Here is a 25,143-nt window from a genome sequence, read left to right on the forward strand (position 1 = left end):
AAGTTGGAATAAGCTGTTGAAGGGTTATGACCTTTTCTATTTTCTTTTTATATTTTTCTTTCTTTTTTTCTTCTTCTGTTTTTTGTCTGTGTCTGAAAAAAATGCAATAAAAACTATTTAAAAAAAAAAAAAACAGAAGCTGCCATTTGGGATCATCTGGGAAGTGCTAATAATCAGAACAGGGTGGTTGAGGAAGTAAATCACATGGTACCTGAAAAAGAGAGGTCAATAGTGCAGTATTTAGCAACACTATCTAAATCAGCGATAGGGGCAAACAAAGGTATCTAAGGTAGAGCATGGAATACTTACAGACCCAGTTCAGATGTCAAGTGAAACCATGGTTTAGTATGCTGGGAATGAGCCAAAGCAAGCCTTGGGCTCACACATTCCCCCCCTCCTCCCTCTACACAAGCGGTGAAGAGTTTGGAAACTACATCCTCGTTAGGCTTAACCACAGCTTGTTGCCTCACCCAAATCTGATGAACTATGCTTATTGTTAACCCTGGTTGATTGGTTTGATAAGCCATCTTTAAACCATGGCTCATCCAGCTAGCTTGTTTAAACTCTTAATCTCAGGGTCGTGGGTTGGAGCCTCACACGGGGCAAAAATAATAATCCTGCATTGCTGGGGGTTAGGCAAAATGACACTTGTGGTCCCTTCCAACTCTATAATAACTCTATAACTTTATAACGTTAACCACAGCTGAGAGTCTGGGGTGGTGTGCTAAACCAGCCTTCGCCAATCTGATTTCCTCCAGATGTGGCTGAATTCTTATGTCCCATCAACCACATGATAGTCAGGGATGATGGGACATCATCATCATCATCATCATCATCATCATCATCATCATCATCATCATAATTTATTACTTATACCCGGCCCGCCCGCCCAGCCAGGTCTCCCCAGCCACTCTGGATGGCTTCCAACAGGAGCTTAAAAATACATTAAAACATCAGTCATTAAAAAACTTCCCTAAACATCAGATAGTTGTTTATTCCTTTGACATCTGATGGGAGGGCGTTCCACAGGACGGGAGCCACTACCGAGAAGGCCCTCTGCCTGGTTCCCTGTAACTTGGCATCTCGCAGTGAGGGAACTGCCAAAAGGCCCTCGGCGCTGGACCTCGGTGTCCGGGCAGAACGATGGGGGTGGAGACTCTCCTTCAGGTCTACTGGACCGAGGCCGTTTAGGTGGCTTTCAAGGTCAGCACCAACACTTTGAATTGTGCTCGGAAATGGACTGGGAGCCAATGTAGGTCTTTCAAGTTCTGTGGTCTGGGCGGCCGCTCCCAGTCACCAGTCTAGCTGCCGCATTCTGGATAAGTTGTAGTGCAGGACCTCTGAAAGGGCCTCTGGTTCTCCATCCCTGTTATATACACTGCAGTAACAGCTTGTACATGAGGCTGATTGTGGATGTAACTGTGATATCAAAGGGAACAAGACAGATGCTTCTAATTGACTTTACCCATTTTCAGTGGTTGATGTTCTTATGACTGCGACGGTCAGTCCTTCTGCATTTAAGTCAGATCATGCTGATGCTCCAGTGTCACCGTCTGTTTCAGAAGCTGCCACTTGGGGTCCTCAGGGAAGTGCTTCTTAATAAACAGAGCGGGGTGAGTAAGGAAGTAAAACTCATCGTACCTGCAAAAGGAGAAGGCGCAATAGTCTAGTATTTCATAATAATGCCTAAATCAGCACCAGGGCCAGACAGGCAAACAGAGTGGTGATCCAGAGCAGCTGGAGGGCATCTGGTTGAGGAAGCTGCTGTGTTGCAACAATCCAGCCTCCAGAATCCCCAGATTTTACACATGTAGCCCGGAATAAGCACAACACTCCAGAACTGTTCAAAGAGGATGAATAGATGGTATCTATCCCTGCCATCAGGACACTCCATGCCCATGGCATAATAATAATAATAATAATAATAATAATAATAATAATAATAATAATAATAATAATAATAATAATAATAATAATGAAATATTACTTATACCCCCGCCCATCTGGCCGGGCCTCCACAGCCACTCTGCACGGAATAACACTTCAAACATGAAAAACTTCCCTAAACAGGGCTGCCTTCAGATGTCTTCTAAAAGTCAGATAGTTATTGTATTTCCTTGACATCTGATGGGAGGGCGTTCCACAGGACGGGAGCCACTACTGAGAAGGCCTGGTTCCCTGTAACCTCACTTCTCACAGTGAGGGAACTGCCAGAAGGCCCTCAGAGCTGGACCTCAGGCTGAAGGATGGGGGTGGGGACACTCCTTCAGGTATACTGGGCCGAGGCCATTTAGGGCTTTAGAGGTCAGCACCAACACTTTGAATTGTGCTTGGAAATGTACTGGGAGCCAATGTAGGTCTTTCAGGGCCGGTGTTATAGGGTCTCGGCGGCCGCTCCCAGTCACCAACCTAGCTGCAGGATTCTTATTGCACTTGCTTACATTAATCAGCCCTGCGGCCATCAAATTGCAAACTCTGACAAGTGGTCCAAGCAAAACAAAACCGCCTGAAAGCAAATGAAGTTAACTGTGAGAGCCAGTGTGGTGTAGTGGTTAAGAGAACTGGGTTCGCTTCCCTGCTCCTCCACCTGCAGCTGCTGGGTGACCTTGGGCTAGTCACACTTCTCTGAAGTCTCTCAGCCCCACTGTTGTGGAGGAGGAAGGGAAAGGAGATTGTTGGCCGCTTTGAGACTCCTTAGGGTAGTGAGAAAGCGGGATATCAAATCCAAACTCTTCTTCTTCTGCTATCCCCTCAGTGTGTCCCACGCTCTGCCTGGTCTGCCTAACAGCGTACCTGAAAGTGAACTTGCTAAAAGCAGTATTCACAGAGCCACTTCCCCAGGTGCAGTCTAAGAGATGCCACCTTCCATCAATGCGGACAGCATTCCAGGCATGGTCGCTCTTCCCCTTTACGCTGCAGCTGCCTATCAAATACTGGCACTGTATCCCTGCAATACTGAGAGGGGAAGGAAGGTATTCAGGAACAGTGTTGCTACCAAGAGGACAAGTGGTTGCTTTCACCGCTTTGATAGGCTGGATTGGCCGTCCTTCATTTTGCTGGATCAGAGAAAACAGCAATCAGGTTCTCCACAGATTGTCATTTGCTCCAATTTGGCAGGAAAACACAAGTTTTCCTGGGATGAAACAACAACAACAACATTTGGACACGGACCTGGAAAGCCAGGACCTGTGCCTATAAAGCACAGAGCAAAGCTAAGTATGGATGAGGAACTAAGTCACACAGGGAAGAGACCCATTAAATTCAAGTAATTTTTAAGTCTATGGATTCCAGTGGACCTACTCAATTCAATGCAGCCCTATATATGCAAGTTTGCTTCAGGATCATTCACAGTGTGGGCATTCCTCCACTTACATGGTGGGTCATGTTCCGGAACCCCATGCACATAAGCAAAAATTGTGTAAGTAGGGTAAAGGTAAAGGTAAAGGACCCCTGAAAGTTAAGTCCAGTCACAGACAACTCTGGGGTTGCGGCACTCATCTCACTTTACAGGCCGAGGGAGCCGGCGTTTGTCCGCAGACAGTTTTTCCGGGTCATGTGGCCAGCCTGACAAAGCCGCCTCTGGCGCAGCAGAACACCGAAACCAGAGCAGCGCACGGAAACGCCGTTTACCTTCCCGCCCGAGCGGTACCTATTTATCTACTTGCACTTTTTGGCATGTTTTTGAACTGCTAGGTTGGCAGGAGCTGGGACCGAGCAACGGGAGCTCACCCCGTCGTGGGGATTTGAACCGCCGACCTTCTGATCGGCAAGCCCAAGAGGCTCAGTGGTTTAGACCACAGCGCCACCCGTGTCCCTGTGTAAGTAGGGAGCACACACTAAAAAAAGCTCATTTTTTCCTGCTCTCCAGCTCTCTCTCCCCACAACACTCTTTTCAACTAGAGGTGAAGCTCTGGAGCTGGCTGGAGGACCTGTGGAAAAGCAACAGCAGCTGCCATGCTGTGACGTGTGTCAGCTACTAGGTGTGTGGCATCTGAATATAGACTGCATTTTTAATCAAGGCTTATATTGGCTTATATCTTGATCAGGTTCCTAAATTAAATGGGCTTAGATTTTCAAATGTTTCATGCTAGGCAGAAGACCAGCTGCTTAGAGAACCTTGGCAATGTTTTCCTCCTAGACAAGGGGCCCCTTGATTTATAGCAGAAAACAATTCTCAAAGTCGTAAAAAGGGGGAATTACAGGCTGAGAGTGAGGACACTGACCCTACATGTTACAGAAGATAAAAAAGGCAGAGATAAACATAATTAGGAATGAGTAAATAGTAAAATAATACCAATGTGCCTCCCAGTAAAATGAGCCAGATCTTCTTTCTAAGGTTAAAAGGCCAAGAGCATTTTTGGGAGAGCATTTTTGGGAAGTCTTTTTAAAGCTGTTTCTTTCTTAAACTGAGAGAGTTAAAGGGCAATAAATGTTGGGAAGAGCTAATGGGAAAAGCAGCTGGCTGAAGGGGGGGTGTAAACTGAAGAGGCTTCTTTTGAAGCTGTTTATTACTGAGTTCCTTTTTTACTTTACAAAGGCCTTATTCCTTTTAAAAGGCTACCTATGTTATGTATTAAATATATTGGCTTAAATGTAATTATGCAAAGGATTTAAGAAATGCTAGATTCTTATTTCATATAGTTGTAAGAGTTGTATTTATCCTGAAATTAAGTCAGCCACCAGCCTAGCCCCCCTGCCAGACAGGAGACGCCATCCAAGCAGTCCTGATATATATAGTTGTCAGGCATTTGTTTAGAAACCTTCAAATGAAGGAGATCTTTCAATGTTGATGTGAACTCAAGATCCTTGACATATGTTTAAGATAAAAATTTAAGATTAACCATTTGTTTTGGAGGGCAATAGGGCAAGGAGGGCAAGAGGTGAGCTGGTAATTAAGATTCCTTGTTGAGACACATGTAAGATATATTACTACTTATTTGTCATTTATAGATGTAACAATATATAGCTCTTTGTGTTCCATATAAGGACAGGAGGATATGGGTGTATCTTTTAGGATTGGTTATAGCAATCAGCCAATAGGAAATTCAACCAGGCTGATTGGACAGAGGCAGCCAAAGGAGGAGCAAAGGGGGCTGGATTAAGGGAATATAAGTGCTGGCCATAATGGCAGGAGGCCAGGCCAGAGCTTGGTAACCATATACCACTGTGCCTCTCATTTATTTGTCTGACAAATAAATTATTATTTTAAATTCTCTATTGCTGCGTTGAATATTTCATTCCAGCTAAGCGTTAACCACAAGCAGGGTGCTACATTTTATGGTGCGCCTGTGACTCGGAGAAGTGGTCTGCTGGAACGCAGCCCCTTCGCCCTACTGGGCAGGGTACAAGAGAGAGGATCTCTAAACTGCTTACCCAGCGCGCACTGGTAAATTTTTCCAGGGGGAACGCAGAAGTCTCATCTGTCTGATACCCTGCTCACTGGCGGCGACGGACCGGGGGGAAACGGAACCAACCAAGGGTAAGTGCACAAAGGGATTTTTGGCCCTCCAATTAATTGGGAGGAAGAGAAGTCTTGATCAAACTTCTGCGTCTCAGTAAGTGGGAACTGAGTACGCTAGGTGGTTGGGTACATCAGATGGTGATCTGGTGTAGGGAAAAGGGAAGAATGGGAGGTAGAGTGTGGTGAAGTATCTAGCGCATTGTATGTGTGAGAAAGTACAGAGCAATCTGTAGCTGACCTGAGTGTGGAGTGGGCAGTACTTCGGTTCCTAGTAAGGCGACTTCACTAGGCAAGGAAACCCACGAAGCGTGTGTGTGAGTGACTGAGTGGATACTTCACAGGGCCATACAATGGGAGTTGGGGGTTCAAAGGGGGGAAATACACCTCTTGAATGTATGTTAAATAATTTTAAGAAAGCCTTCTCAGGGGCATATGGAGTCAAAATGACGCCAGAGCGCTTGAGAACGTTATGTGAACTAGAATGGCCAAAACAAAATACTGGATGGCCATCTCAGGGAACCTTTGATATAAATTTAGTAAGCAAACTTTGGTCTAACATCACCAAAGAAACTGGAGGGTGCCCAGAACAATTTTCATATATAGATTCCTGGCTGAGCACATTAAATAAAAATCCTCCATGGATAAGGGAATGCAAAGTCAAACGATGCAAATTATTGGCTGTAAAAGCCGAAGCTAGGAAAGGAATCTTGCCAAATAAACTCAAACCCATTTTTGAGGGACCAGAGGAAGAGGTGCTTCCACCTCCACCCTATGCTCCACATCGAAGGGAGCCTAATCCAAACACTCCACCAGTTGTAACCCCAAGGCAAGAAAGTGGAATGAATAATGGGGCTGGAGTCACAGAACTTGATTCCTTGATAGATTATGAAAAATATCTTCAGGAGGCATTGGAGTCCTATAATGAAGCCCAAGCAGAAGTGGTTATTCCATCTGTGAGTCCCAGTAGAACTCCATCTACAGTCTCTTTTAGTGGAACAACTGATTGCCTACCCCAAACTCCTGTACATCCAAGTCCTAGAGAATTATTACAGAAGTTACAGGGAGACCTTAATCGGTCAGCAAGCAATACAGCCAGGCGTATAAAGCTGCTAAAAGAACGCCTTGGGACAAATACCATCCCCTATGATTTGAGGCCCCTAGAGCAAAGCGAAGAGAAAGATCACGTAGTAGCCCCTCTCAGAAGAGTATTTGATGCACTTGAGGAGCCTGTGCTGGTTAACGGGCAACCTGGACCACGGCCACCTCGAACTTCGACCCTGCAATATATTCCATTCACGACTACAGATCTGATGAATTGGAAAACACACACCCCATCTTTTGCAGAAAAACCTCAGGCTATGATGGACTTGGTGACTTCAATAATAAATACTCATAGTCCTACTTGGACAGATTGCCGCCAGCTCCTGAATACTCTGTTCACCACTGAGGAAAGGAGAGACATAATTGAAAAGGCACAGATATATTTGCGTGAGCAGGCCAGAGTGGGAAATATTTTTAATATTGACCGTCATCTCCAAGACAACTTTCCCTTGGAAGATCCTAATTGGGATCCAAACAATGCAATTCATCTGGCCAGGCTTACCACCTATCGCCAGACGCTTGTGCAAGGTATCCGCAGGGCATGCCAGAAGCCCACTAATATGTCTAAAGTCTCAGAAGTAGAACAGAAACCAAATGAGAGTCCAGGAGACTTTTTAGAGAGGCTGCAAGAAGCCTATCGTATATGGACTCCTTTTGACCCTGAAGCCCCTGAAAACAGCAGAATGATTACTGCTACATTTGAGGCCCAGTGCGCTTCTGACATTCGTAAGAAAATTCAGAAATCAGAAGGATGGGAAGGGATGCTGATGAGCCAAATTATGGCCATTGCACGCCGAGTTTATCGGAATAGGGATGAGGCTGAGAAACAAGAGAAGAAGAAGTGGCAGAAGGAAAAGATGGTAATGCTAGCCACAGCAGTGAAGCAAGACTACCGCCCCTTAAATGGAGGAAGAGGGCGGGGAAGGAATCCACCACTGGGAAGGAATCAATGTGCGAATTGCAAGAAGGAGGGTCATTGGAAGCGGGAGTGTCCTGCACCCCTGAGGTTGGAAGAAGTACGCCCAGGCCCAGGCCCAGGCCCAGGCTCCAGCCCAAGAAACCAGGGACGGGGACGGGGAATGATCCGAAATGGAAGATATCAGAGACCTGGACAAGGACAGAGTAGAGACAATTTCATTGGACTGGCAGAGGAGGATTTTACCCAAGACTAGGAACGACCGGACTCCATAAAGTTAGGCTTCCAGGAGCCCACGGTCACGATTCAATTAGGAAGCCATTTAATAGACTTTATGATTGATACTGGGGCTGAATACTCAGTACTCCCAGAACTATTGCAGAAAAAGGCATCCAAAAGTGTAGTCATTAAAAGTGCCACTGGTCAGTCAGCTAAGAGGTCTTTCCTCCAACCTTTGGAATGCCAGATTGGGGGACATCGTTTAACCCATCAGTTTTTGTATATACCTGAGTGTCCAATACCTCTCTTAGGTAGAGATATGCTGTCCAAATTGCAGGCCCAAATCACCTTCACTCCTCGAGGTCCAGAAATGAAATTGCCATCAAAGGCAGCAGGAATAATTACCCTCTCAGTACCTAAGGAACAATCATGGCGCCTAATGTCAGCCTTGCAAGTCCAACCCACATTGGATACAGAATTAAACAAGCTCCTCCGAACCCTACAGGTGCCACCAGGAGTATGGGCCGAAAATAGCCCACCAGGAATGGCCAAGAATATAGCTCCAATTGTAGTAACCTTAAAACCTATGGCTACCCCTGTATCTGTAAAGCAATATCCTTTACCCCGGCGAGCAGCAGAGGGCATCCAGAAACATTTGGACCGCCTATTAAAATATGGTCTGCTTAAGCCCTGCCAATCAGAATGGAACACACCCCTTTTGCCTGTTCGAAAACCTGGGACAGATGAATACAGGCCAGTGCAGGACTTGAGGCTCGTAAACCAGGCTATCGAGACCTTGCACCCAAATGTACCAAACCCATATACCTTGCTGAGTTTGATCCCACCAGAAGCAACATTTTTTACTGTATTGGACTTGAAAGATGCATTCTTCTGTTGCCGGCTGGCACCACAGAGCCAACCTATATTTGCCTTCCAGTGGGAAGACCCTTTGACAGGAACAAAAGGCCAGCTAACCTGGACAAGATTGCCCCAGGGATTCAAAAATTCCCCAACTTTATTTGGCACTGCCTTGGCGAAGGATCTAACAAGTTACCCCTCAATACCTGGAGAAAAGGTGGTTCTGCAATATGTAGATGACCTTATACTTGCGGCAAAGGATTTTGATACCTGTAAAGAAGGTACAGAGGAACTGCTCCACTTGCTCTGGCAAGCTGGCTACCGAGTTTCCCAGAAAAAGGCACAGTTATGTTTAGAAAAGGTCAAATATTTGGGCTTTGACATCTCACACCAACAACGAGCATTGAGGCCAGAGAGGAAAGAAGCTATTTGCCTTATCAAGGAACCTACCACAAGGAAACAACTCAGAGGATTCCTGGGAACAGCAGGGTTTTGTAGACTATGGATACCTGATTTCAGCAGTCTGGCCAAGCCCTTACATGAAAGCACTCGAGGTGCAGAAAAGGACCCATTCGTATGGGGACCTGAGCAGCAACAAGCCTTTTTAGTTATCAAACAACGACTTATGGAGGCCCCAGCCCTTGGACTGCCTAATTCGGAAAAACCCTTTCAGCTGTATGTACATGAACAGAATGGGATTGCAGCGGCAGTCCTGACCCAGAGATTAGGAAGTTGGAACCGTCCAGTAGCTTATTTGTCAAAACAATTGGACTCAGTAGCAAAAGGATGGCCTCCATGCCTAAGGGCAGTAGCGGCCACTGCAAGCCTTGTCAAAGAAGCTGATAAATTTACCTTCGGCCAGACGATGTATGTGAATGTACCTCATGCTGTTCTGACACTCATGGAATATAAGGGTAGTTATTGGCTAACGAACCCAAGGATGGCTAGGTACCAAGGCCTATTGTGTGAAAATCCCAGGATTCATCTACGAGTAGTGAATATGCTCAATCCAGCGACTTTGCTGCCCCTACCAGAGGTAGATGATGAAGAATCACATGATTGTCTCCAAATAATGGATGAAGTTTATTCCAGTAGACCCGATCTGAAAGATGAACCATTGAAAAATCCAGATGTTGTATATTATACTGATGGTAGCAGTTACCTGCATGAAGGTGCCAGACGAGCAGGATATGCTGTGGTCACCAATGAGGAAGTTGTGGAAGCTGAAGCTTTGCCTGCTGGCACCTCAGCACAAAAAGCTGAACTTATAGGTTTAACTAGAGCTCTGCAATTGGCAGCCGGATGTAAGGCAAACATCTATACTGATTCTAAATATGCCTTCTTAACCCTGCATGCACATGGAGCTCTATGGAAAGAAAGAGGTCTAATAGGAGCCCACGGGAAGGCCTTGAAATATGGACCTGAAGTAGAAATCCTGTTAGAAGCAGTATGGGCTCCAGAACAGATTGCTGTAATGCACTGCAAAGGTCATGGACGAGGAAGGGATCCAATAACCAGAGGAAATCATGCTGCTGACAAAGCAGCCCGAGAGGCAGCCCAAAAGCCTGTGGGAGGATTTATAGCAGCCCTCATACCAGAGGTAGTTCCAGAAGAAGTTAAACCTCACTATACCCCAGAAGAGAGGAAGTGGGCTGAACAGGAAGGAGCAGTTGTGAAGGACGGTTGGATGATCCTGCCGGACAATAGGATTTATGTACCTCATCATCTAGCAGGCACAATTGTAAGAAATTATCATGAATCTACTCACCTTGGCGGTACTGCAACCAGAGAGAGTCTCAGTCGGAAGTTGTATATTATTAATCTATCACAATTAGCAACTTGCATTTCACAGAAATGTGTTCTTTGTGCTAAAAACAATCCCAGGCAGGGACCGGTACAACCTCCTGGAATCCAACATGTGGGATATGTCCCCATGGAAAGCCTAATTGTGGACTTCACAGAGCTGGTCCCTTCTAAGGGATTCAAGTATCTCCTTGTGTTTGTAGATACTCTTACCGGATGGGTTGAAGCTTTTCCCACCTGAACTGAAAAGGCACGAGAGGTAACTAAGAGACTCCTCACTGAATTGATCCCGAGGTTTGGATTACCTAGATGCATTGGAAGTGATAATGGGCCAGCGTTCATTGATCAAGTAGTACAAGAAGTATGTCGAGTCCTACAAGTGAAATGGAGACTGCATGCAGCCTATAGGCCTCAGAGTTCAGGGAAAACTGAAAGAATGAATCGGACTCTGAAAACCCAATTGGCAAAATTAACCCAGGAAACGGGATTGGGATGGGTAGATGTGTTACCCATAACACTGTTTCGTGTTCGGTGTGCACCCACAAAAAGACTTAAGTTGTCACCTTTTGAGCTCCTGTATGGGAGACCGCCCTCCTTTGTTCAGGATATTCCAGCTGATCTTAAACAAATAGGAGACCATGTGACACAGGGACAAGTGCAATCTCTCTCCCGTGTTTTTGTTTCTCTTAACAGGTGGGCCCTCGAGCGCACGCCGTGCAGCATTGCCGAGCCGATTCATCAGTTCCAGGCTGGCGATAGCGTATGGGTGAAAGAGTGGAAACGAGATCCACTTGCACCTAAGTGGCGTGGACCTTACACCGTCTTGCTCTCTACTCCAACAGCGGTGAAGGTAGCTGAGGTGACCCCCTGGATTCATCACTCCCGTTTGAAGAAGTCCGAAGGCAGTTGGACGTGCAAAGGTGACCCCTCTAACCCTCTTAAACTGACTCTCTCCAAAAACCCCTGTATCTAGCCCTACCGGGAACGGGCTAGGTCACGGGCAACATTAGACGACCGGCCTGCTGCAGCCACAACCTGGAAGCTGGCTGACCTGCGCACGCCTGAAGCTTGAGGAGCATCTGAACCAGCGATTGTGAAAGGAAAGATTCTCTTATACAATTAATTGACTGCCCCCCCCCCCTTGTGGAACAATTATCAGAGATATTACTCATTGGGGATCCTTGGGATATATGTTTTGGTCTTGGTGGTTCCCCATTTCTGTCACTGGGGGAATTATATTGGGACTAATATTTATTTGCTATCACAATAAGGTAATCTTTTGTGGAAGGAATGCATATGCTAGACATCAACATGATTTTATTATTAATCCTGATCCCTTGGGAAGGGGAAGGGTCCTTGAATCTGACCAAATTTGCTAAAAATGGATTCCGCTATGACCACAATATGTGGGTAGGCTTAGCTGAGATGGTAGCCAATGTTGCAAATAGGACCAATTGCCTTGTTTGCTCTCTTGGGCCGGATGATTCAGAGGGAGGTATGCCCTTATTACCGATACCATTAAATGCCATTGGTATGGTAAGCGAAATGCCACACCAAACAGAAGTACAGAATTTCCCCGGATGGAACTCAATTAAACCACTACGAGTTATACCTGTACAAGGGGAATTCTGTGTACATAAATCATCAGATGCAGCTGATTCTACCATGATAGGCTCTTCTCATTGCCACTATACTTGGGATTATATTAAGAATAGTCAAACCTGGGCAAACGGTACTACCTATCGAACTCGGAATACCTTGCCCTGTGCACCTCCTTTTATTCATGCATGGAAAGTGGTATGGAACATAACTGTGACAGAGAAAGGCAATCTAACATACTGCACTGTGAACTCTATACCCCTTTTGATATTTCGCCTTATGCACTCCACATACCAAAACCCTCAGACCCGATGGTTGTGGTGGATATGTGGAGAATGGGCATACAAGAAACTCCCTTCCAAATGGAGTGGGACTTGTTTCCTGGGATGGGTATTACCACCAATGTGGATTATGCCCACTAGTTCAGCTAAGCGAACACGAAGAAACACTGATATTTCTCATATAGCAGGAGGAAGTACCCAAAGTTGGAGCGGTACTGATGATTGGCCACCAGAGCGCATTATAGCCTATTATGATCCTGCCTCCTGGAATCCTGGTGAGCTCATACAAGGGGCACGGGATCCTATTTATAATCTAAACAGAATAATTCGATTGCAAGCAGTAGTGGAACTTGTAACCAATGCAACGGCCCAGAGTTTGAGACTTATTGCACAACAGTTGGATGAAAGTAGAGCCGCCATTTTGCAGCTGAAAATGGGAATGGATTATGTACTTGCCAAGCAGGGAGGCCTATGTGGAGTCTTGAACTTGACAGGGAATGCCTGTTGCTTTAACATTTCAGATAATGGTGAGGCAATCCGTGTGTTGGCCACAAAGATGGAGAATATAGCACATGTCCCAGTACAAACATGGGAAGGATGGGATATGGGATGGCTCACCAATTGGTTACCTAATGTCACAGGACTCAAAGGGATACTATTGTCTTGCTTGTTTTTCTTGACAGTAGTGGTAATGGTTTTATGTATGATGCCATGTATCATTTCATGTTTTAGAAGTACAATTAGCAAGATGGTTTCAAATGAAACTCTACCTCATATCATGGCCCTATACAGAGCTTTACCTCAGGAACATGATGAAGGTCAAGCTATCAAGGACACTTGGGATGAAGGTCCTTGAGCTTGAAAGGGGGGGATGTGGCATCTGAATATAGACTGCATTTTTAATCAAGGCTTATATTGGCTTATATCTTGATCAGGTTCCTAAATTAAATGGGCTTAGATTTTCAAATGTTTCATGCTAGGCAGAAGACCAGCTGCTTAGAGAACCTTGGCAATGTTTTCCTCCTAGACAAGGGGCCCCTTGATTTATAGCAGAAAACAATTCTCAAAGTCGTAAAAAGGGGGAATTACAGGCTGAGAGTGAGGACACTGACCCTACATGTTACAGAAGATAAAAAAGGCAGAGATAAACATAATTAGGAATGAGTAAATAGTAAAATAATACCAATGTGCCTCCCAGTAAAATGAGCCAGATCTTCTTTCTGAGGTTAAAAGGCCAAGAGCATTTTTGGGAGAGCATTTTTGGGAAGTCTTTTTAAAGCTGTTTCTTTCTTAAACTGAGAGAGTTAAAGGGCAATAAATGTTGGGAAGAGCTAATGGGAAAAGCAGCTGGCTGAAGGGGGGGTGTAAACTGAAGAGGCTTCTTTTGAAGCTGTTTATTACTGAGTTCCTTTTTTACTTTACAAAGGCCTTATTCCTTTTAAAAGGCTACCTATGTTATGTATTAAATATATTGGCTTAAATGTAATTATGCAAAGGATTTAAGAAATGCTAGATTCTTATTTCATATAGTTGTAAGAGTTGTATTTATCCTGAAATTAAGTCAGCCACCAGCCTAGCCCCCCTGCCAGACAGGAGACGCCATCCAAGCAGTCCTGATATATATAGTTGTCAGGCATTTGTTTAGAAACCTTCAAATGAAGGAGATCTTTCAATGTTGATGTGAACTCAAGATCCTTGACATATGTTTAAGATAAAAATTTAAGATTAACCATTTGTTTTGGAGGGCAATAGGGCAAGGAGGGCAAGAGGTGAGCTGGTACCGTATTTTTCGCTCTATTGGACGCACCGGACCACAGGACGCACCTAGTTTTTAGAGGCGGAAATCAAGGAAAAAAATATTATCCCCCCCCAGCCCCAAAGAGCAACGGACAGGCTGCATGCAGCCTGTCCACTTCTCCCAGAGCTTCTCGGGGCTGCGGGGGAAGCCCGGGTTACCCCCCCCCCAGCCCCAAAGAGCAAAGAAGCCAAGACAGCGCACGGGATCCATGGCCGCGCAACCTCTCCAGCCAGGAGCTAAACCTCTCCAGTGCAGCTAAAGAAGACAAGGCAGCAAGCGCGATCCATCCCGCTCACTGCCTTGGCTTCTTCTTTAGCCTTGCACAGCATCTTTAGTCTTGCGCAATGGGATGGATTGCGCCCGCTGTCCACCGGGGCTGGACTAGATGACTCCTGGGGTTCCCTTCCAACCCTGCAATTCTATGACCTCGGAAGGTGTTTGGGGTCTCCACCACTGGAGGCTTTTAAGCAGCGGTTGGGGGACCATCTGCCTGGCGTTCTTTAGCTGTGATTCCTACATTGTGAGGGGGCTGGGCTAGATGACCCTTGGGTGGCCCTCCCAACTCTATACAGTCCTACAGTTCTGCGGCAGGAGATCCACAGCCACTTCACACAATGCCCACTCCCAATTTGTACCCCCCTACCTGCCACACTTCCCCCACCCCACTTAAGCTGAGGGAATTCCTGCCCAGAGAAACTCCCAGCAATCAAGGAGGAGGAATCCGCTGCAGCCGTGAGCAGCGGTGGATCCATGGTCCCCTTCCTTCTCTCCTCCGTAGTTGCTTTGAAGCAGGAAAGTGGGAGAGGAGCTGCTTACACGAGTGTAAGCTGCTCCCCTCCCACTTTGCTGCTTCAAAGCAATCACGGAGGAGGGAATCCGCTGAAGCCTCCAGCAGGGGAGGATCCATGGTCCCCTTCCTTCCCTCCTCCGTGGTTGCTTTGAAGGAGGAAAGTGGGAGAGGAGCTGCTTACACGAGTGTAAGCTGCTCCCCTCCCACTTTGCTGCTTCAAAGCAATCACGGAGGAGGGAATCCGCTGAAGCCTCCAGCAGGGGAGGATCCATGGTCCCCTTCCTTCCCTCCTCCGTGGTTGCTTTGAAGGAGGAAAGTGGGAGAGGAGCTGCTTACACGAGTGTAAGCTGCTCCCCTCCCACTTTGCTGCTTCAAAGCAATCACGGAGGAGGGAATCCGCTGAAGCCTCCAGCAGGGGAGGATCCATGGTCCCCTTCCTTCCCTCCTCCGTGGTTGCCTTGAAGGAGGAAAGTGGGAGAGGAGCTGCTTACACGAGTGTAAGCTGCTCCCCTCCCACTTTGCTGCTTCAAAGGGAGCCCGGGAGGAGGGAATCTGCTGCAGCCTCGAGCAGCGAAGAGGATCCATGGGTCCCCTCTTTCCTTCCTCCGTGGTTGTTTTGAAGCAGGAAAGTGGGAGAGGAGCTGCTTACACGAGTGTAAACTGCCCCCCTCCCACTTTCCTGCTTCAAAGCAATTACGGAGGAGGAATCCGAAAGTGGGAGAGGAGCTGCTTACACGAGTGTAAGCTGCTCCCCTCCCACTTTGCTGCTTCAAAGGGAGCCCGGGAGGAGGGAATCTGCTGCAGCCTCGAGCAGCGAAGAGGATCCATGGGTCCCCTCTTTCCCTCCTCCGTGGTTGCTTTGAAGAAGGAAAGTGGGAGAGGAGCTGCTTACACGAGTGTAAGCTGCTCCCCTCCCACATTGCCGCTTCAAAGCAATCACGGAGGAGGGAATCCGCTGAAGCCTCCAGCAGCGAAGAGGATCCATGGTCCCCTTCCTTCCCTCCTCCGTGGTTGCTTTGAAGCAGGAAAGTGGGAGAAGAGCTGCTTACACGAGTGTAAGCTGCTCCCCTCCCACATTGCCGCTTCAAAGGGAGCCCGGGAGGAGGGAATCTGCTGCAGCTTCCCCCACCTCCCGCAGAAGCCGTGCGCTCTTTAAAGGGGCTGTGCGACTTCTCCTGGCTTTTCTGGGAGGTGGGGGAATTCCCCCACCTCGGAGAAAAGCCCGCAGGAGCCGCGCAGCCTTTAAAGAGGGTGCCGCTCTTGGGGGCTTTTCCCCCAGGAGGGAGAAGGGACTGCTGCAGCCAGTCACTCCCTTCTCCCTCCTAGAGAAAAGCCCGCAGGAGCGCACGAAGCTTGTGTGCGGCTCTTGAGGGCTTTTCCCGCCTGCCTCCCCCCTGCATTCGCTCCATAGGACGCACACACATTTTCCCTTGCTTTTTAGGAGGGAAAAAGTGCGTCCTATGGTGCGAAAAATACGGTAATTAAGATTCCTTGTTGAGACACATGTAAGATATATTACTACTTATTTGTCATTTATAGATGTAACAATATATAGCTCTTTGTGTTCCATATAAGGACAGGAGGATATGGGTGTATCTTTTAGGATTGGTTATAGCAATCAGCCAATAGGAAATTCAACCAGGCTGATTGGACAGAGGCAGCCAAAGGAGGAGCAAAGGGGGCTGGATTAAGGGAATATAAGTGCTGGCCATAATGGCAGGAGGCCAGGCCAGAGCTTGGTAACCATATACCACTGTGCCTCTCATTTATTTGTCTGACAAATAAATTATTATTTTAAATTCTCTATTGCTGCGTTGAATATTTCATTCCAGCTAAGCGTTAACCACAAGCAGGGTGCTACAGGTGGGGAGGCTGAGCAGCCTAAACAAAGCCCCACTGTGCCTCCGTTCTCTTTGGGGCTTCCTCCGCTCCCACTGAAGTCCTCTTTGGGTTCTGGGGAGGGTCTCCTCATGAGCCATGAGGACTCTCCAGCTCTCTCCCGCCATTTTCTGCTTAGAATCTATTGATTTACTTATTTCCGAGGGCTGTCACGTGCGAGTTGATCACGCCTAAGCATGGAGATAGCTGCCTAGGGTAAGGGGTGGGGAACCTGTGGCTCTCCAGATCTCCTATCGCTACAGCCAAGTAACAACCACTTGCCACGATGGCTGGAGCCAACAGAAGTTACCTGCACATTTCTTGAAAGAGTCGAGCATATCCACCGCAAATAGCCTTTCCTGACTGAAGGACATCAGCTGGTTTAAATGACACCTTGTCCAGGTTATAGCAGCCTTCCACATCATATTCTGTAGAAATAAAGACAATGAGCACCCATTCTGATTTGCTTGTGGGGTGGCAACACTTTGCAACACTTTCCATCGTGTTTCTCGATATCTTTCCTGGTTGCCAAAATCTGATTGGGGGGTGGGGTGGCTTGTCTCGCAAGAGCTCCAAATGAACTTTTGATTGCACAACATGAATTTGCCCATATGTGATTGAATCGCACCTCGAAAGAGAAAGTCTGGAAGCACTCGTAAATCTGCTTTGTGTAGACCCAGGGTCTTGTTGCCAAATAAAAATGCACACTGGTGCAAGGGTTAGGAGTCGGGAGACACCTCCTCTCCTCCCGTGCTGCGACCTTTACTTTATTTTGACAAGGTAATAAGAATAAATAAATAAGAATAAAAATGTGCACCCCACCAGCGAGACCATTCCATTGTAACTATCCAACCTCCCAAAATTTCAACACCTCTAGCGATGGTTTGACCCCTTTTCGTTGTAACACTACAAATTCTACAGACACCCTCCATATCTCCTCAAAATCATTCCTCCTGCATATTCCCCGTCTTACCTTAATGGCACATGTTCATTTATCATTAATAGCTATATCTCCCACACCTCTTCATACCATTTTTCCATTTTATATTCTGCTTGCCCCTTCCACTTGCTAGCTATCATAATTCGTGCAGCTTTCAATAAATTTGTGAGCGAGTCCTTCATAGCCTGCAAACCTTCCACCCCATCGTAAATTGATAATGATGCTACCGCGGCACTTTCAGTGAGCTTTAACCCAGTGATTTCTGTTATCAGTGAGCACCTCCTGATCCCTTCTGAGATTCGTGGCTGAACAGAGATCCCAGTCAAGCTCTGTGTGAGCCAAACACCAAATCACTGATCCACACAGGTTACAATCCAGAATCCTTTGTGCAAATGGAGCTGACATGACTGGCTATGAAATGGTGAAAATGCCCGAGACAGCTGCAAAGAAGCCATGCTCGGAGTAGACCCACTAAATTTAATGTCCATGAGTTACTTACATCCTTTGATTTCAGTCGGTCTACTCTGAATATAACTTGCTTTGATATGACCTTACGTATCCATCTTCCTTGGCTGGCAATCACTGGATTGGGTGTCTGCTAAAGAACTCTGCTACAGAGCTGGATTCATGGGCGCAGGGCAGTGACAAAGGCTGATCTTTTAATACCGGAAGTTGTCAGAGGCAAGGGGACTCAAGTATGCAGAAAGGTGGTACCCCCACCTACCTATATGGTGGCAGATCCACATCCAAATGGCTCGCACTTTCTCCAGGTCACTGTGGGCTTTTTGGAGCAAGACACTCACCAGGTTTTTCACGCTATTCCTGACATTCACCTGTTTCACAGAAGGTAAATAGACTTGGAAGCAGTTAATATGGACGAGGGGGTACCAGTTCCTTTCTTCTACCTAAGTCCACTTGTTTAAAGAAATTTTAGGGTGCAATCCTGTGTGCACTTACAAGAGTGTCTCTTGCTGAATTCACTGGGATTGCACAGTTAGTCGATTAAGTGTATGTGGTTTACTTGATTGATCAAAGAATTTATTATACTTGCCAAAAATGTACCCTTGGGGGGGAAGTTGTTCTGAAGGGAGACGCATGATTAACCTTTCCTTTTTCCAGGGTTCACAGGCATGTTATTTCTACAATCTTCAGCTGAAACCCAAATCCTCTTTGCTACTGTCTCCCCACAAGTGCAGAGTTCCCCCATTGCTACTGGCAGAGGAACGGGGGGGGAGCGCACTCCCCCCGGCACCATCGGGGAGGGGGTACCATTGCGGCTGCACCCGACATGCGCCGCGCCCCCCCCACCGTGCCGCGCGCCACGCCCCCAGGATGCATGTCACGCCCCCACAGGCGATGTGCCACGCCCCCAGGACACACGCCAGCCACGCCCCTGCCTGCTCTCCGCCCCTGGTGCCAGAGCATGCAGCTTCGCCACTGCCCATTGCACCTTTGGGTGGGTGGAAGTACAACTGGGGGGGCATTCTGGGGGCAGGGAGGGACCAAGGCAACCCTGGATCCTGAGCCGGCCCTACTGTTGTCACTTGACAGCACTGGGGGAAACCCAGGGCTGATTACTGCACCAGTATATTAATTTTATGCCAGTTTAATTCTGGCGAGGCCCCCCAGAGATTCCTGGGAGTTGTGGTTTGGCAAGGGCACTGAGAATTTTCTGTTAATGACTGCTAGCCTTGTTCACAGAAGTATAGTACTCGGAGTTCCCCGAGGAGAGGAAATAACTACCAAATCAATTTCAGTCTGTAGTATAAATACGATCGAAAGTGAATTGTGAAAGAGAGAGGAGTCGGTCAAACCCTTTCATATTGCCTATGATTGCTAGCTCTCCTCCGAACTGACTTTGGAGCTATCTCCTGAATTTTTAAAGCAAAGCAATGCTGCAAAATAACTAAATATGGGTGTATATACATGCATTTAATTCACGCACGCACAGAGAGAGAAAGAGAATCCTGTGGTTTGTTAAGGGTTCTAGGATTTGTAGCTCTGTGAGGGGAAAACTACAGCTCCCATAGTTCTTTTGGGGAGTTGGTGTTCTTTAAATGCATGGTGTGTGCAGCGCATGTGAATAGGTGCTCCACCGTGTTAGTTTTCTGGAAAACAGGAGCAGGGTCTTGTGACTCATGATGTTCCCAGTTCGGACCTTCCATCTGAACAGAAGTAATTGCCTCCTATCAGGAGAGGACACTTGAAAGCACTCTCAAATTCCAAATGCACCTTAAAAACCTCAGCATCCTAGCAAATTCCTTGCTGCATATATCACAATAAGAGACAGCATACCTTCTGTGCATAGGCATCCAGTTCCTTAAACTTTGCCAAGTCTATTTGTATTGATTTCTGATTGGATTTATCCCATGGATAATCTAGGAACAAAAATGGAAAAGTCATTCTTGAAACAGTGGGGAAAGGGAGGGGGAGCAAAGGATGACCTATGATGTGATTTAAAGGGTTGGAATACAGGGAACCAATAGGGAATAGCGATAGGGAGCCTTTTCTGCTTCTCCCCAAGGGAAATACAGCAGCAGGGAGTAGACCAACTATGGATGGCATCCCAATAGACCTGTTGAGATTAGACGTAGAATGGTGGGCCATAAAACTTGTGCCGCTTTTTAATTCTATCTATCAATCAGCCCTTGTACCTAAGTCGTGGAACAACTCAATAGTGGTACCGATCTTTAAAAAAGGTGATAGGAATTGTCTATAAGTTTGTTACCATGCATAAGTAAAATCTATGCCAAATCTCTGCTTATTAAATTGGAAGAATGGATGCTGACAAAAGGTCTACCTGGTAAAGAGCAGGCTGGTTTTAAGGCAGGCTCGTCAACTCTTGACCAGTGTCTAGTGTTAAGTCATCTTGTGGATAAATATGTCATGAGAAATAGACGAAAACTCTTTGTGGCATTTGTGGATTTAAAAAGTGCTTTTGATTCGGTTGACCGCAACAAACTATGGACTAAACTAGAACACCTTGGTATCAACCCATATCTACTTACACTGATTCAAAGTTTACATTCAAATAACCAAATATATGTTAAAGTATCAAAAGATGGTAGACTTGCAGGTCCTATTCTGAATAATCGAGGAGTTAGGCAAGGCTGTATCTTGGCCCCTACCCTATTTAATCTATTTTTGTCTGACCTACCATTATTTCTTCAAAACGCAACCACTCATACTCCTTATTTAAACAATAGCCCACTCTTTTTATTACTCTATGCAGATGATGCTGTAATTATTTCACTCTCTGTTTTGGGTTTAAAAAAATTATTTAAGAGTTTCTCAAACTACTGCTCTCTCAATAATCTTAAAATTAATTATGATAAGACAAAGGTTATGCAATTCGGAAAGAGAGGGAACCCAAAAGGCTATATAATTAATGGACATTTAATACAGGAAGTTAAGCACTTCAATTATCTGGGAATCACATTCAAAAATAATATGAATTGGAATACACATATATGTGCTGCAATAGTTAAGGCCAAAGTGACAGCCCACCATATCAAATCCTATTTTTTTTCTCCAGTAGGAAACAGATTTATTCCAGCTGTATTGCAAGTGATTGACATGAAAATGTGTGCCCAACTTCTATACGGCACACCAGTGTGGATTTTAGGTGACCTCAAGAGGTTGGATAAATTTCACGCATCCCTTCTGAGGTCATTATTAGGACTTGCAAACTCTGTAAAATATGAAACAATATGTTGTGAGCTGGGAATATTGCCTTTATCAGTAAGAGCATGGCTGAGGACCTTGAAATATTGGATCTTCCTCCATTATAGAGCCCTATCCCCTAATTCTCTACTTTACGATCTTTTAAGTGATAGTGTAATCTACAATCTATCATTGATCTGTAGGAGAAAACTGGATTCGATAGGGCTCACTCTAACTGACTTCGAAATCTCTGATCCCAAAGAAACATGGGAAATTATCAGGAAGACTCTCACAGAAAAAAGTGTTCTCGCCATGCTTGAGGTTGCAAAGCACAGCACCTGCTCTCCTATCCACTTAAATCTCCCTTTGTGTAGAGATTTCCAAAAGGGATACATGACAAATCTGAAGAAACATGAATCGCGTAGGCTGTTTATGTTGGCCAGATTTAACATGTTTCCCTCGGTGGTAGTGAGAGGAAGATACTTAGCTATCCCAGAATCAGAGCGTCTCTGTAAATGCAGAAAACAGGAACCCGATACTCTAGAGCATATATTCTTTTCCTGTGATTTTGGCAGTCATGCCAGAAAACAATTATTTGAGGCCCTAAAATTGAATAAACAGATTTTTACACAACCAACTGTTCAGGACCTGCTGGCGGACAGCGATGACCAAATTACTTTAATAGTGGCTGAATTTTTAAATGCTGTCCATGAAGAGAGAATGGGCCATGATAAGGAGACTTAGTGGTTTTTAATGGTAGGTGATGTTGCTGTGTTGTATTATATTATCTATGTACATCGATTTATTTCCTGGAGTCAAGAATAGGTCTGGGATAAATTGTGTTCGCTGAGCCCGTATTTTATACAGTCAGTATATGATGTCTTTCTGTTAATGTGTGGTGTGCTATGCCTAATAAAGGATTTTGAATTGAATTGAGTAGACCAACGTTGCTCTGCTTAAAAGGACACAGACAGAAGGAAGGAGAGGGAGAATGCTGAACCAGGTAGGATTTTGATCTGATCTTGCAAGACCATTTTGAGTACAGGACACAAGGCGTATGGCATGGTTTGCACTTCCCACTGGAAGAGCTGGTACCTCCTTAGAGAAGCCCTCTTCGCACCAAACATCCGGCTTTGATAGGAATCCCTTAACCCCGGCTGCAAATTTCACTGCATCCGCCTGCAATATGCATTCAACAGAACGCCAACTGCCAGCTCATTTCAGGAACTATAATGGTAGAATCATAGAATCAAAGAGTTGGAAGAGACCACAAGGGCCATCGAGTCCAACCCCCTGCCAAGCAGGAAACACCATCAGAGCACTCCTGACATATGGTTGTCAAGCCTCTGCTTAAAGATCTCCAAAGAAGGAAACTCCACCACACTCCTTGGCAGCAAATTCCACTGTCAAACAGCTCTTACTGTCAGGAAGTTCTTCCTAATATTTAGGTGGAATCTTCTTTCTTGTAGTTTGGATCCATTGCTCCGTGTCCGCTTCTCTGGAGCAGCAGAAAACAACCTTTCTCCCTCCTCTATGTGACATCCTTTTATATATTTGAACATGGCTATCATATCACCCCTTAACCTCCTCTTCTCCAGGCTAAACATTTCTAGCTCCCTTAGCCGTTCCTCATAAGGCATCGTTTCCAGGCCTTTGACCATTTTGGTTGCCCTCCTCTGGACACGTTCCAGTTTGTCAGTGTCCTTCTTGAACTGTGGTGCCCAGAACTGGACACAGTACTCCAGGTGAGGTCTGACCAGAGCAGAATACAGTGGCACTATTACTTCCCTTGATCTAGATGCTATACTCCTATTGATGCAGCCCAGAATTGCATTGGCTTTTTTAGCTGCCGCGTCACACTGTTGGCTCATGTCAAGTTTGTGGTCAACCAAGACTCCTAGATCCTTTTCACATGTACTGCTCTCAAGCCAGGTGTCACCCATCTTGTATTTGTGCCTCTCATTTTTTTTGCCCAAGTGCAAAACTTTACATTTCTCCCTGTTAAAATTCATCTTGTTTGTTTTTGCCCAGTTCTCTAATCTGTCAAGGTCGTTTTGAAGTGTGATCCTGTCCTCTGGGGTGTTAGCCACCCCTCCCAGTTTGGTGTCATCTGCAAATTTGATCAGGATGCCCTTGAGTCCATCATCCAAGTCGTTGATAAAGATGTTGAATAAGACCGGGCCTGCAATATGCATTCAACAGAACGCCAACTGCCAGCTCATTTCAGGAACTATAATGGTAGCATAACAAGAACACAAACAGGGCTGCTTGAGGTGAGGGAGAAAATGTACCCACCCACCCACATGCCACATATTGAAGCTCCAGCCTTAGAGGAAAAAAAATATAGTGCAGCTTTTCCCCCCAGCCAGAACTCACTGGAACTGAGTTCTGGCACCTCTCAGGTTGGTGCCATTGCCATTGTAAAAGAACAAGGGAAGCGTTCGTGGTGAGTTCTGGCACCTCTTTTTCTAGAAAAATAACACTGAGCGCAGTTAATTTTTACCATTCAAGCCTTGTTCCCAGGATATCCCAAGAGGTGGGTGCAGAGATGTAGCTGGGGGGGGGAGGGGGGCACTGGGCGCCACACCACAGGGGGCAGCACTTCCCGCGGGGCCAGAAGCGCGCCCGAGCCACGCATCTCTCCTGGGAGTGACGTGGTGGCTTGGGCCCCTGAGCGGCTAGCTACGCCACTGGGTGGTTGAGTGACGGGCTCATAAAATGATTTCCTAAGATACACAGCACTACTAAGTAGTATTAATATATACAGAAGGTGTAGGGGATCTTTGGCCCTCCAGATGCTGGGGAACTACAGCTCCCATAATCCCTGGCCATGCTTGCTGGGACTAACAGGTGTTGTCACCCAACAACATCTGGAGGGCCAAAGGTTCCCTGCAGCTGACACAGAGGATCCAGATCAATAGCCATACATAAGCTTCTATTTACCATACAGATCTTCTTCCTGAGGCAGCATTGATGCTTGTACTCCTCCCATCTTGAAAGCCTACTTGAAAGGCGCTCCTTGGAGGAACAGTTAAGTGCTTCGAGCAAGGAATGAAATGCCCAACTGGAGGGATGAGGGAAGAGCATGGCTTGATCTGGGTTTATCAAACCCTTGCTTGGAGACCTTGGCATTAGGAGACGAGTAGCAGGAAGAGCATCCATGAAGTCAAAACAAAGGGGGAAAGCATAAGCTGTTTGAGCAAACCAGCGCTGGAGTGTGCCAAAGTTCCCTGCGTGGGGAAGCGCAGATACAGAAGGTGTCCCCATTGCTCATTTCCTCTCCCCTCCTGTGGTTTCCAGCAACTGGTATTCAGAAGCATTTCTGCCTCCAACTGTGAAGGCAGAGCATAGCCATCAATGCTAGTAGCCATTGATAGCCCTCTCCTCCAAGGACGTGTCTAATGCTCTTTTAAAGCCATCGATGTTTCGAGGCCTTCACTGTCTCTTGTAGGAACAAGTTCCATAGTTTAACTATGTGCTCCATGAAAAAGAACATATATTTAGTAATTAGATGCTTTTTTTAGGTTAGCTATCAGGCGCATCAGCCTTGTTAGAATTTCTATTTCGCTGCCAGGCCACCACCCTATTTCTTGAAGCATCTAGATAGAAGCTTGTGCCAGCTTCCTCAGGTTGGCTCTCTCCAGCTAGGCTGAATAGGTGGGAAACTTTTTGACTCCGTGTGCCAGATCCTTATTGGGATCTGTATCTTGGGTCAAAACCCCTTTCACTACCAACAAAGAGGCATCAGGCCTAAAAGGGAGGAGGGAAAGAGCCTAATATCACTACAGTCTTGGAGAGTCTCCCCCTTTTAGGACTGCAGTGAGATCAGGCTTAAA

This window comes from Podarcis bocagei (genome assembly GCF_964188305.1).
Source record: "Podarcis bocagei genome assembly, chromosome: W".
Lineage (NCBI taxonomy): Eukaryota > Metazoa > Chordata > Lepidosauria > Squamata > Lacertidae > Podarcis > Podarcis bocagei.